The sequence below is a fragment of the Astyanax mexicanus genome, chromosome 2 (genome assembly GCF_023375975.1).
Source record: "Astyanax mexicanus isolate ESR-SI-001 chromosome 2, AstMex3_surface, whole genome shotgun sequence".
Lineage (NCBI taxonomy): Eukaryota > Metazoa > Chordata > Actinopteri > Characiformes > Acestrorhamphidae > Astyanax > Astyanax mexicanus.
In genome coordinates this window covers 17,165,044-17,179,508 of record NC_064409.1, presented here as the reverse complement: position 1 = coordinate 17,179,508, position 14,465 = coordinate 17,165,044, and positions in this window count along the sequence as shown.

Here is a 14,465-nt window from a genome sequence, read left to right as displayed (position 1 = left end):
TGCATCTCCAATCGGCATCATTGTCGCGTTTGGCTGGGAGAAGATGCCACCACTGCAGGCTGGGCAGAGCCCCAAACCAGCCGTCCTCCCACGCTCGTCTGCCTCTGTCAGACGGGCAGGTTCAAATTAGCCTCCTCGATTTCCCGGCTGCAACGACTGCATCGCCTGGACGGGGTCACCGCTTCCGTGGACTTCAGGGAAGAGGGAGTGCATCTCAAAAGTCTCGCAAAGAATCAAATTATCACAGTCGATTTCCAACGGAGCCAGAGCTGGATTATCTGCCTCGTCCTCCTGCGAGAGGAGTGAACACGGTGTACCTACTGTAGGCCATATTCCTGATCTCACAGTGATTGAAACTCATCAACACTCAGCCGAAATGGACAAAATGTCTCGAGAACTGAAGGGTTTTCCAAGTAAACACATGCAAATAGCAACAAATTACAGTTATTAAAGGCCTTAAGTACGTTTTTTTTCCTTACAGGCTAATGGTGCTTTATCGAGTGCAACAAAATCATACTTTCATATATTTTTCATTATTTCTGTACAAATTGTTCAAACAGTGCACTCACTTGATGTACTGTTAGTGCCTAAATGAATCCCTAATGACTCCTTATTGGCTCCCTTCAAAGACACAGTTTGGCCTTCAGAATCAACCTCTGTACACTCTATTTGTATTAGAGGTTAGATCGGGCCCAAAAAATCCGACCCGGCCCAGCCCGAGCCCGTGCACGTTCTGCCCGAGCCCGACCCATAAACTGTCATTATGAGCCCGAGCCCGACCCGATCCGCCCCATAAACTGGCTGTTTTTGGGCTGTTTGAATGAGCAAAATATGATCAGAATTATGTTAATTAACACTGTAACATAGAAGCATAGAACTATTATTTAATTAAAATGATTTTTAAGAACAGCTACACACAGTGCTGCAAGTCAAACGCGGAGGAGTTCACGTGTGAGAGAGAGAGAAAGAGAGAGACAGAGAGAGAGAGAGAGAGAGAGAGAGAGAGAAAAAGAGAGAGAGAGAGACAGAGAGAGAGATTTGCGTGTTCTGGTGTATGAGCTACTCACAGGTAAAGGTTCTCACGTACTGTATCTTCTGTTTCTCTTTTATCTCCTCGTGTTTATATTCTAGTCCCATACTTAATTCTGCAGCACCCTCAGTGTTTTCTGTCGTATTTTGCGGCTAGCGCGAGCGCTTACAACTAACACCGCAGACCGCGAGGTGCTGCCACGCGGCCGCTGTTGTGCCGAATCCGACTCCCTGCTAAATCCGACTCCCGCTTCGCGGACAGAATCGGCACAGCACCCCCCGCTGTAGAACTATGGGAGTGAAATCAGCGATTATAAATCAATTCGTTTTTTTCACTTTGAGTTTTCGTTATTTGGTTCGTTTTCGTTAACAATAATAATTGGTTACTTAGCAACTTGTGATTATCACACTTTAGAGCTTTATTTAAAAATAAAAATATAATTAAAAAACAGATGCCTACATCTCAGACTATTTTCTGGAGCCCGACCCGACCCGGCCCGAGGAATGTGGTGGTAAATCTCGGCCCGAACCGACCAGATTTCGGGTCGGGCCTCGGGTCAGGTCGGGTTCGGGCAGAGACTCTAAGCTCTAATTTTTATACAGACAAAGGGATTAGGATGTGCAGTGTACTTTTTATGTACTGTTTTGTGCAAAATCTTGGGTACTAAAAAAAAGTTGGCTCCACTCTCTAAGTAAGGCTTTCTAGTAGAGTTTTGCTGTGCAGATTTGATGGCATTTAGATGATACATTAATTTTACAAGATCTCCAACTTACAGTACCTTCAAAATTATTCCAAAAGTACTGAATGAACTGAGAGAACTGGATCATCCTGAAGAACACAGTTCCACTGCTCCACAGCTCAATACTGGCTGTCTTTATAACCTTCTAGTCCATGCCTGGCATTATCTAGAAGTTCCAATAGGTTCATCAGCTTTATCTGTTCCATATAGACATATTCTACTGGCAGTACATTACTACAGAGACTAGACAAGATCTGTGAGTAAATTTGCTACATTCGTCAGCAATGGGTGCAGATTAAAGAAGCTGAATGCAGCATTTATTAGAAGGGGTGTTTAACAGAATCATATTTTTTTCTCAACAGTACATTCATTGCATGAATGAACCCCTAATGACTCTATGTTGACTTACTTTATAGTTACTGTTTGGCTAAAGAAACCATTGAACTATGACCTTTAAAACAGCCTTGATACACTATATAGAAAAAGTATCGAGACGCCTGCTCATTCATTGGTTTATTCCAAAATAAACAGTTTTATAAAAGAGTTCATTCCTCTTTTGTTGGTGTAACGGTCTCTACTTCCTAGAAAAGGATTTCTACTAGATTATGATCAACAGAGTATTGCTATGATTGATTTGATAGCATTTAGCAGAGGCAAGAGCATAATTAGTGAGGTCAGGATGTTGGATGATCACCACCTCACCTCACCGTACTGGATGGAGTACCATATATTCCAAAGAAACAGAGTTCCACTGCTCCACAGCTCAACACTGGTGGGCTATATTGTACCCCTTTAGCCCATACCTGGCATTGTGTCAAAAGGTTCATCAGGTTTATCCTGTTCTATTGGCAGTATGTCTCTACAGGGACTAGACAAGCTGTGTGTACTGTATTTTTCGCACTATAGGGCGCACTTAAAATCCTTTAATTTTCCCAAAAATCAACAGTGCACCTTATAATCTGTTTTTTTTTTTACCAGTTAGGTTGTAAAGAGCAGTAAAGCCACTTCACTAAAGTACAGCATTATACAGGAGTTTTAGTGAAGTGCCTCCAGCACCAAGAATGGAGCAGTATTAGCATTAGCTGCTAAGCGCGCTAAGCGCTAGCTCTTTCACTGTTCAGAGGTGAGTATTATTGGCCTGTAGTCTGCTAATAGTCTTAGTGAAAATCTGGAAATCTATGTTTACTGTAAATAAATGAAAGCGCTTTACTCACCCAAATAAACTGTTTTCAGGAGAGAAATTTGTGTAGGTTAATGTCCAGCCCTCGTTTGACTTTAAAATATAATAATATAATACTTTTTAACTTAAAGCTTTACAGGTCTCCCCACCCAGCAGCAGTGTACGAAAATAGGCCAGAAAATTTACATTAATTGATAGTGTGCCTTATAATTCAGTTTGCCTTATAGTGTGAAAAATACGGTATGTGCTTTAGCATGTCTGTGTCAGGTCAGCAATGGATTCAACGTAAAGTAGATTCATTAAAGCATTAATTAGAAGGGGTGCTATCATTCATTAGGCTGTGCACCAATATTTGGACGTAGACAGATACACACTTGTATAAGTTCTGAGGTGTTATCTTGTTTATTTTTGGCAAGACACCATAAATTATTGGAGTTGTTGTAAGCTCCTTTTTGTGGATTCCAGATGAATAATGAGAAATTCCATTCTGAAATTTTTAAGTGAGGGTATTTAGCTAGCTGTGAGGGTATTTAGCGTTCCACAATCCACAGTGTCACATGTGTACCAGAAATACATAATAGTAGGCATTACCACCCCCGGTGGACAGTGCAGTGGGTGGAAATGACTGTGACTGGCGGCGTCTGGCTAGAAGTATGTATGGGCATGGTAAAAGTCATGGACCACAATCTATTTATCTAGAATATATGAATATTTTGCTATTGACATTTTGTAAATTTGTATTAAAGTAAGTCAGGCAGTAGTATTCTTATTTAGGTAGGAATATTCAGTCCTCAAGTGAATGTACTCTGTGACACTGAAGCACTGATTAGAGCATCAGATAAACCTCATCCCAGACTGACTGGCTGTGGAGATGAGCTTGTGTTGTCTCTTTTGATGAACTGTTTGGGTTACCTCAAAGCGACTGGAGACTGAGAGCTTCTGGTTTTGGGACACTCTGTGAATGTCGCCTTCCTCCGGTGCCTCCATTCCACTTCAAGGTTAAGGAGCATGCAGTAGTTCCACGAAGGAAACAGAAATTCATGGAATTCATAAAGGAAACTGGTCCAAAGCTCAAACACGTTATCACTGACAACAAAACTACAGATAACCTAAACATACACAAACACTAATTCCCTGATAGCAGAACATTCCGTGCCAGAGCGGCAAGCCCGACCCTTAAGATAAGGCTAATAGTATGACAAAGCATTTTCATTATTTCTGAGTGTGAGGCGTAGAGTGACCTGTCCTGATCTTAGGTTTGTACTTAAAGTCCCTTAAGGTAGTCAAATAATGTTATCTCAGGAAGTCGTTTTATCTCAATAGCTACAATATTAATAGAAAAAGGTATGCTATTGTAAAAGGGTCATAAAAGGATTTATGAGTAATATGTCCAAATGTTCTTGTACACCCCTTTCAAGGAATGCGTTCAGCTACTTTGGTTCAGACCTTTAGACCTTTCGGTTTGGGCTGAACCAACATAGCAGGTGCTGCAACCATGGTCCAAACCAAAGAAACCAAATTGAATTCGACCAAAACGGTTAGCTTCAATCATTCTTATTTGATTTGGACTTTATGACCAATTGCAAAAAGTTGAGGCACCCAACTCGCAGTCAGACAGCAGTATGCATACCACAGATTATGCTGGTGTTTCTCGTATCCACTGTAATTGTACAGTGGTTGGAAAATGAAACTGAAACACCTGGTTTTAGACCACAATCATTTATTGTCCCGACTGACAGTTCTGGTGGAAACAGGAGAGTTGAGGTGCTCATTGAATTCTGCCATGATTTGAGCATTTGAGTCGTGGTTTTATGTTTTTTGGATGCAATCCGGGTTAGCAACCGAACATCCCTTTCAGACAGCTTCCTCTTCCAGCATCCACAGTTAATCCTGTTGGATGTGGTTCGTCCTTTTTGGTGGTATGCTGACATTACCCTGGATACCGTGGCTCTTGATACATTCCAAAGACTTGCTGTCTTAGTCACAGATGTGCCAGCGAGACGTGCACCAACAATTTGTCCTCTTTTGAACTCTGGTATGTTCCATAATCTTGTGTGCATTGCAATATTTTGAGCAAAACTGTGCTCCTACCCCTCACACCCTGCTCTTAATGGTGCAATGTGCAATTAATGAAGATTGGCCATCAGGCTGCTCCAATTTAGCCATGAAACCTCCCACACTAAAATGACAGGTGTTTCAGTTTCATTGTCCAACTTCTGTAGATGAACCCTTATTTACAAACAAAAATTAACAGAATCCAGGGTTAATCTACAGGAGTTGGTCTTTTCTTAGGCTTTTCTATCCCAGCCTAGAATAACGCTTAGGCTTGTAACACCTGCGTCTGACCTCCCGGACATGCTTGATCACATGAAGCTTTGGCGTTCTAACTCGCCGGCCTTCTAATTAGGTTCACCTGGTCCTCCTTGTATAAATAACCCCCTGTTTCAGGCCTATCTTACCCGGTATTGAACCTTTTTCCATGTGTTTGGACACCATGACAGTAGGTGTTCCAATACTTTTCGGTTACAATAGTCGACGTGCAGTAGTTTAGCTAGGCTACAGAAATGTATTTAAAGATAGAACATAGAATTCATGTACTAAGTATTGTAAGTTGCTCTTTCATATATATATATATATATATATATATATATATATATATATATATATATATATATTTATATGTATATATATATATATATATATATATATATATATATATATATATATATATATATATATATATATACATATAAATATTGACTGTGGTTGGGGTAATACATGCTGTATTTACCACCCTATTAATTTGCCTCAGGATAAAACACACTGATCTACATTTTATGGTTGGCTTATGCTACAAAAAAAACTCTTAGTTTAGACTTTTAGCACTGTTAACTCAGCTTATAATTGTATTTTTCCTTGCTTATGAGGTCTGAAAGGGACTGACATCAATGTTTTGTTGCCTGTTGTATTTTCTACCCGTGCTTAAGCATACTTCTGTAGCACATGTTACCTGTATGGACCTGCAGATCTGGGTGTGGGACCCCTGATCATGAGCTTAATGCTCCCCTCATTATCGCTGTGACTGAGAGGTCCTGTCACAGGAGCCGGGAGTCTCGGTATCTAGGCCACGGGGGACGTCCTCCCTCTCTTTCTCGTCCTGCAGGAGCCAAAAACTGGTCCAGGCTTTAATCTGCTGTGTTTGTGGCGTATTTCCTTTTGCCGCTGTCTGGATAAATGCGGGCCAGAACGCTGCAAATGCCAACCCTTTATCAGGCTTAAACAGCTGCACTGCCCCTGGGAGAGAGAGAGGGATGAGGGGCGAGAGACACAGACAGACAGATAGATAGATAGAGAGAGATAGAAGTGCAGTGAGAAAAGGCAAAGGGACATCTCCAAAAACAGGGAATCCTAGGGAAAAATCCTTTCAAATTCTGTCAGGATTTAAAAATATACAATTTAAAAAAGTCAGCTGCCTTTGAAACATAACATTTTATGGTAAATTGGACAATAAAAAACAAACTGTTTTGGTTTATTGAAGCACCATGCAAATAGCAAAGAAAGGCCAAGTCAAGACAAGTCAAGAGGCCAAGTCAAGACAAAAATGGGACACATTGAGTCTAAATCAAATTTAGCTATCATGTTTGAGTCAAAACTTGGCTTTTATTAGTCCATCTAAGTCAAGACAAAGATCAGAACAAACCAAGTCTAAGTCAGAACCAGGACTTTTAGTTGTCAAGTCCACATCAAGCAAGGTTGTGATACACTGAATCTAAGTCAAGATCAAGACATTTAGAAGTTGAGAAAGGGGTGACGAGCCAAGGTGAAGGTGAAGACCATGATCGAGACACATCAAGTCCAAGACTTGACAAGAGTTTTTAGGCAGTTGACTCAAAGGCAAGACCAAACATTTAGGTAAGTCTGAGTCAAAACCAAGATCATGGCACATTGAGTTTAAGTCAAGACCAAGACTTTTAGTGTACACCCTGCACAAGAGTTGTGGCAATGCTCTTTGCTACCTTACGTCCCGTCAACAATCTATTTTCATGCCTTGCACCCCCTTCTTTAAAAAAACATCAGAGTTAAGGAATAAATCTACACTGATGGGCATGGTGGTCTGGAAATGTGGTATGTTTAGGTAGATTTCTAGATTTCTTCGTATTGCTATTTTGGCAGAAGAAAGCGCAGGTGCACGACTGACTGAAATCAACCTAGACAACAATCAATCATTAGACTCCATTCCTACAGGTGCACCATGCGTGCTGCACACACTTTGCGCACGAACACCATGACACAAAAACCTGACTTTTAAGTCAACAGTAAACAGAATAAAGAATATAATAACATCGCTGTTGCCTAAAATTAGCTCAGTTTCCTTAAACGAGGTCAGTATCCTCTGCTGAGATGGACAAATCGCAGTGCTGTTAAGATTCAAACGCGCCAAGTAACACATTGATTGGTTTATTTCAAGGTATGCTCAAAACACCCCAATGATTAATTAAAAGAACATAACACCAAAGACACACCACCTAGTCAAGATGAAGACCAAGACATTCAGCAGTTGAATTAAGGTATAGACCAAAATCAAGACACATCTAGTCAAGAACCAAGACCAAGATTTTTTTAAGCAGTTGACTCAAAGGCAAGACCAAAACATTTAGTAGGTGAGACTTTAACTGATCAATCAAGTCAAGACAAAGATCCTGACAAATCAAGTCTAAGTCAGAACCAAGACTTTTAGTTGTCAAGTCCACATCAAGCAAGGTTGTGATACACTGAGTCTGAGTCAAGCTTAAAACATTTAAAACTTGAGTTAAGGTGAAGACCAAGATCAAGACACATCTAGTCAAAAAACAAGACAAAGGGTTTTTTAAGCAGTTGACTTGGCACGATCAAAACATTTAGTAGGTGAGTCTGAGTCAAAACCAAGCACATTGAGTTTAAGTCAAGACCAAGACTTTTATTGGTCTTATTTTTATTGGACACATTAAGTCAGAACATGGTCAAGATTTCCAGATTTCCAGGAAGTCCAGGTAGAGATCAAGATTGAAAAAAACATTAAGTCAGAGTCAAAACCACATTCAGGATAAAGACTTCAGTGGACCTGAAGTGGGCCATGACTCCTACCTGGGTCCTGAAAACAAAAACTTATTGGTATTAAACCATAATAAGCAGAGAAAGTGAATGAAAGTATTGGAAGTCTGAGGAGAAAACTGTAAGCTGGGCTTTCAGATTGAAGTTTTTCTTAAGATCAGCTTTTCCTACTCCAGTAAAATCAATCTGTTTCCATTGGACAGTTTTCTGCTTCATGGTCTACTTTCAAGAATTTTCCCCTTCAGAATCTGGTGAATCAATCTTATACGGTGACAGCTACGACCCCTAAACAGCAGTCCTGCAGCAGGGTCACGGCCTGCTCTAGTAGACCACAGCTAGCCCACCTGCTCCAGATAACCCAGAGGCTGAGGACCGGCTGATCAGATGATTGGGGCTGTTATCACTGGAGGAGGACCGCTTTGCACTGCGGTTCTTCTGCTTATGCAAGAATCTTATAAATGTGTGGTCTCTGACATCCTGCACACATAGTAAACACATTCCAAAGGTCTCTGTGGGAGCGTACGATTCTTTTCTAGTGTGTGTGTGTGAGTGTGTACTCATATGACACAGCTTTGTGACTCGTTATCTCCCTGTTCGCTAGCTGAGATAAGACAAAACTGAAGACATCAGCAGCAGCACCTGCATTCCTTCTGTATGTTTTAGTTTATTGTTTTTTTTACTGCCTTTTTTTTTCTTTGTGTGTCAATGGGTTCACTTTGGACACTCTAACAATCATTTTTATTAGTGTTTTAGGTTATTTTAAGGATGCACCTAATATCTGGCAACCAGCAAACACAAGCTACTATTTTTCCTACCTCGTCATAAACTGGCTATTTTTATTATTATTATTATTATTATTATTATTATTATTATTATTATTATTATTATTATTATTATTATTGAATAGATACGAGCTGTACTGTGCTCGGATAGCAACATTAGTTGAGTACTTTGTATTTTCTGTATATATTTCACTCTTGTGACTTGAGTATCTATAGTGAGGTACATTTAAAATTGCACTGCTGAAGTAAATCCATGATTAAAATTGCGCTGCTGAGGTATATGCATTGTGCTTTGTCAATAATGATTTTAAATTAGAGTTTTATAATTGATTTTTCTTTAAAAAGTGGTACACAAAAAAATGCTAAGTTAAATAATAACCTGTGGGGGAAAAAAACGCTGTTTTTCTATTTCATTTATATCATTTCATTTATGCAGCTCCAACCTCTCCAGCACTGTCAGCATTTTGCAGTTCACACATGGCTTCTAAGATTTTCTGATGACAGCAGAACATGTTGACAGCCCCAGTGGTAGAGGGAATATATGAACATATGAATATGAAGTGACAGAGCCAGAGCTGTCTGAACACTAAAACATGTCAAGCATACAAGCATTTTATTTAAAATGGCTTTTTGTGTAAAATAAACTGCATATGAATATATGATACACAGTTAAACAGTATTCTATACTATTGTAAATACAGTGCCATAAAACATATTTTTATTTGTCATACTTGCATTTTTTTTTCAGATTATCAAACACACTTTAATAACAGACAAAGATAACCTGAGTAAATAAAAAAGCAGTTTTTAAATTATGATTTATTTTATTAAGGAAAAAGGAACCCCTCTCCCCTTAAACCTAAATAAATTCAAGAACAGATGAGAAAAAAAGTCCTTGACATTGTTGCCCTAGATTTAGGGGACAAATACTGTTTTTACATAGAGCCAGGTAGGTTTAAATACATTTTAGCCTTAATAAATTAATTACATTTATTCGTTAAACACTGCTTTTCATATTTACTCAGGTGATATTTGTCTAAATACACAGCTCTGGAAAAAAATTAAGAGACCACATCAGTTTCTGAAAACAAGTTCATATTCATAAAGTTTTAAGAGCTCAGAAATCAATATTTGGTGGAATAACCCTGGTTTTTAATCACAGTTTTCATGCATCTTGACAAGTTCTCCTCCACCAGTCTTACACACTGCTTTTGGATAACTTTATGCCTTTACTCCTGGTGCAAAAATTCAAGCAGTTCAGTTTGGTTTGATGGCTTGTGATCATCCATCTTCCTCTTGATTATATTCCAGAGGCTTTCAACTTAGTAAAATCAACGAAACCCTGTATGTCTAAAACACTATACATTCATTTCTCCCCCCAGTTGTTACCATGATGGTGCCTACCTGTTAATAAATATGTTTTTCAGCTTAATTAATTAAATCATTTGATTGGTAATCCTGGGTAGACCAGCATGGTCATGGTAGCCATGCTTGTCAACCAGGATAATCAGACTAATTGATCAATTTGGTCAGATTGATCATAATAACATACCTTTCAAAAGAAAATCAGATCAAACCTTCCTCTGTATGTATACCCTATGTGCAGATAAACTAGGATATTTTAGCAAGACAAAGTAAACAGCTCTAATTAGATAATTTATGTGTTTGGATAGCACATTACAGCGAGTTTCTGGTCTGTGTGATCTGAGAGCAGTGTGTGCTGGTTTGAGGACTGGTGTGTACTGTACGTGTGTTTCTCAGTGTGTGTATCCCTGCGCTGGTGCATGGTGGCCTGTGTTAGTCAGGCGGACCCCAGCTGTGAGCACTCAGTGTACTGTGTTCTCTAGGAGAAATGCAGACTGACAGCTCCTGCTCACTGCATTCATTTACCCAGACTTGTCCCCTCCCAGCCAGCGACGACAGGACTCCTCCACACCCGCACACACCAGCACACACCCGCACACACACACCCTGACTCTGTTAACTGGGGATCAGCACACTCTGTGCCCCCCTGCAGGAACATCTACAGACAGCGAGGTCCTTCAGCTTGACAGCCTCAATTGTTTCTGTTTATACATTGTCCTCAAAAGAGAGTATGAGAGAATTTTTCCCTTGAAGGCTTATATGTAATATTACAGAAAAATCTCATGAACTAAAAGAAGTTTTAATGTATGACCAAAATCAGACAAAAAAAAAAAACTGTTTGGATAGTATAGAAAATGCCATAAGACAGAATGAAACCAATATATTTTACGTTACAGTATTTCTGCTCAAATTTATTTTCTTTGGTATGATACATCCATTCCTGCATTACAGACCTGCAACCCACTTCAAAAAAAGTTGGGGCAGCAAAGCATTTACATTTATTTTTTGCATAACATTACACCCCATTCCCTTTGCAGTCATTACTTATAATTAATCTATCTAACTATCTATCCACCCAAACACCCATCCACCCATCCATAAACCAACCCACCCATCCATTCATCCACCCATCCACCTATCCACCCATCCATCCACCCACCCATCCATCCACACATCCATAAACCAACACACCCATCCACCCACCCACCCATCCATTCATCCAAACACCTACCCACCAATCTACCCATCTATCCACCCATCCATCCACCCAAACACTCACCCATCCATCCATAAACCAACCCACCAATCTACCCACCCATCCGCCCATCTATCCATCCATCCATCCATCCATCCATTCATCCACCCAAACACCCACCCACCAACCCACCCATCTACCCATCCATCCATCCACCCACCCATCCATCTCTCCCCTCCACCCATCCATCCATGCACTCCACCCTTCCATCCATCCATCCACCCCATGAGGTAGAGTCACCTGGAATAATTTTCTTAAAGGAATTTCTGGAGGTGCTGAACAATATTTGCTGCTTTTCCTTCATGCTGGGAAGCTCCAGATCATCCTAAATCACCCTCTCATTTAATTAGATTTAGGTCACCTACTGTCTAATTATGTACTGTTTACTACATAATTCCATTCAATTAAACAACAATGAATATATAAATAAATGAAATAAAGAAAAGCACTGAATGAGAAGACGCGTCCAAACTTTTGACTGGTACTGTAAACTATGATGTAATAAGTAATGATTTGAAGGAATCTGTAGATTTAATTTGCATGTTTCATTTTTATTTTTTTATTTCCTTGCTTTGGAATTCTGCAAAATTCATTCTTGCGAACAAGGAGTCGTATCGAATCCCTAGACAGAGGGGGAGGAGTCATGAACTGAACTGACCTTGTATTACCAGGCAGTCTCAACATTTGGCAGCTTGTCAAGTCAGCTCCTAACAGCTGTCAATCAAATCACTCCTGGAAGATAAGTAATTAATCATCTCCATCCATAATGAGTCAACAATAGGGGTAAGGGAGGGGGAAACGCCCATCCAGTTCACTTCCAGTCCATGCTGATCTATAATGATCTCCTGTCCCCCGGGTATGGCAGAGCGCCAGATCGTGACAGTATCTTGTCATGTGGAAGGGCATTATGGAAATGGCATGTTAGTGAGTATGCGGGTGGACAGTGCTGTCAGCGTGAGTCTTCATTAGATTCACCTCGTGTTCTGCGCTACTCTTGCTGTCCAGACTTATTAAGATTTTGTCTTTGGTGGATCTGCTGATCTATAGATCTTCGGAACAAACACATACAGTCATGAAAAAGTTTGGGCACCCCTATTAATCTTAATCATTTTTAGTTCTAAATATTTGGGTGTTTGCAACAGCCATTTCAGTTTGATATATCTAATAACTGATGGACACAGTAATATTTCAGGATTGAAATGAGGTTTATTGTACTAACAGAAAATGTGCAATATGCATTACACCAAAATTTGCCCGGTGCAAACGTATGGGCACCCTTATCATTTTATTGATTTGAATACTCCTAACTACTTTTTACTGACTTACTGAAGCACAAAATTGGTTTGGTAACCTCATTGAGCTTTGAACTTCATAGCCAGGTGTATCCAATCATGAGAAAAGGTAATTAAGGTGGCCAATCGCAAGTTGTTCTCCTATTTGAATCTCCTCTGAAGAGTGGCATCATGGGCTCATCAAAACAACTCTCAAATGATCTAAAAACAAAGATTGTTTAACATAGTTGTTCAGGGGAAGGAGACAAAAAGTTGTCTCAGAGATTTAACCTGTCAGTTTCCACTGTGAGGAACATAGTAAGGAAATGGAAGAGCACAGGGACAGTTCTTGTTAAAGCCAGAAGTGGCAGGCCAAGAAGAATATCAGAAAGGCAGAGAAGAAGAATGGTGAGAACAGTCAAGGACAATCCACAGACCACCTCCAAAGAGCTGCAGCATCATCTTGCTGCAGATGGTGTCACTGTGCATCGGTCAACAATACAGCACACTTTGCACAAGGAGAAGCTGTATGGGAGAGTGATGCGAAAGAAGCCATTTCTGCAAGCACGCCACAAACAGAGTCACCTGAGGTATGCTTTTGCTTTTGCATACCTCAGGCGACTCTGTTTGTGGCGTGCTTGCAGAAATGGCTTCTTTCGCATCACTCTCCCATACAGCTTTCTGATATTTTTCTTGGCCTGCCACTTCTGGGCTTAACAAGAACTGTCCCTGTGCTCTTCCATTTCCTTACTATGTTCCTCACAGTGGAAAATGACAGGTTAAATCTCTGAGACAACTTTTTGTAATCTTCCCCTGAACAACTATGCTGAACAATCTTTGTTTTTAGATCATTTGAGAGTTGCTTTGATGAGCGCATGATGCCACTCTACAGAGGAGATTCAACAACTTGCAATCGGCCACCTTAAATAACTTTTCTCGTGATTGGATACACCTGGCTATGAAGTTCAAAGCTCAATGAGGTTACCAAACCAATTTCGTGTTTCAGTAAGTCAGTAAAAAGTAGTTAGGAGTATTCAAATCAATAAAATGATAAGGGTGCCCATACTTTTCAGTCACGTCCATTTTTCCCATTTAATTTTTCTCCTCTAAACTGTCTTTCCATCTCCAGTGTTTAATTCTAAAAGTTAGTTTTCCCTGTGCTAATACTGTCAGTTCTTTTATATCCCCTCAGAAATCGTTTTTCTTGGCAGGAACAGACGGTTTGCATCACATGGAATAAACAAATATAATCTAATCCAATGTAATCTAATTATCTGTTAGCCAGACAGTTCATTTTAGTGTAGTTAGTCATGCTGGACTTGGTAGTATTTGTAGCAACTGTCACGCTTCCCTTTGTCTGCCAAGCTGGTCCAGACTCCATTTCCCAGAATGCCGCTGGCACTCACCTTGACTCCTGATCATCACATGACACTCACTCGTTCTCAGTCATCGGACTATTTACTGTTTTCACTTGTTTTCCTGTCTATATATGTATATACACCACTTTCTTTGTTCAGTTAATTTCCAAGTTTTGACTAGCCACCTAGCATAACTAGCATTTTTGTTGCTCTTGTTTTATTTTTTGTGAATAAATTTTTGCTACATTATTTCGATTCTGACTTTTGCCTAGCTCTTGTTTGCTCAGTTTTCCGGCATTGCATCTTTTGGTATGTACCTCTTTAGCCTGTGTCCTAGTCTTGTAATAAAAGTATATTTCCTTTTTTAAAGGACTTCTTTCGAGTTCTGACAGTA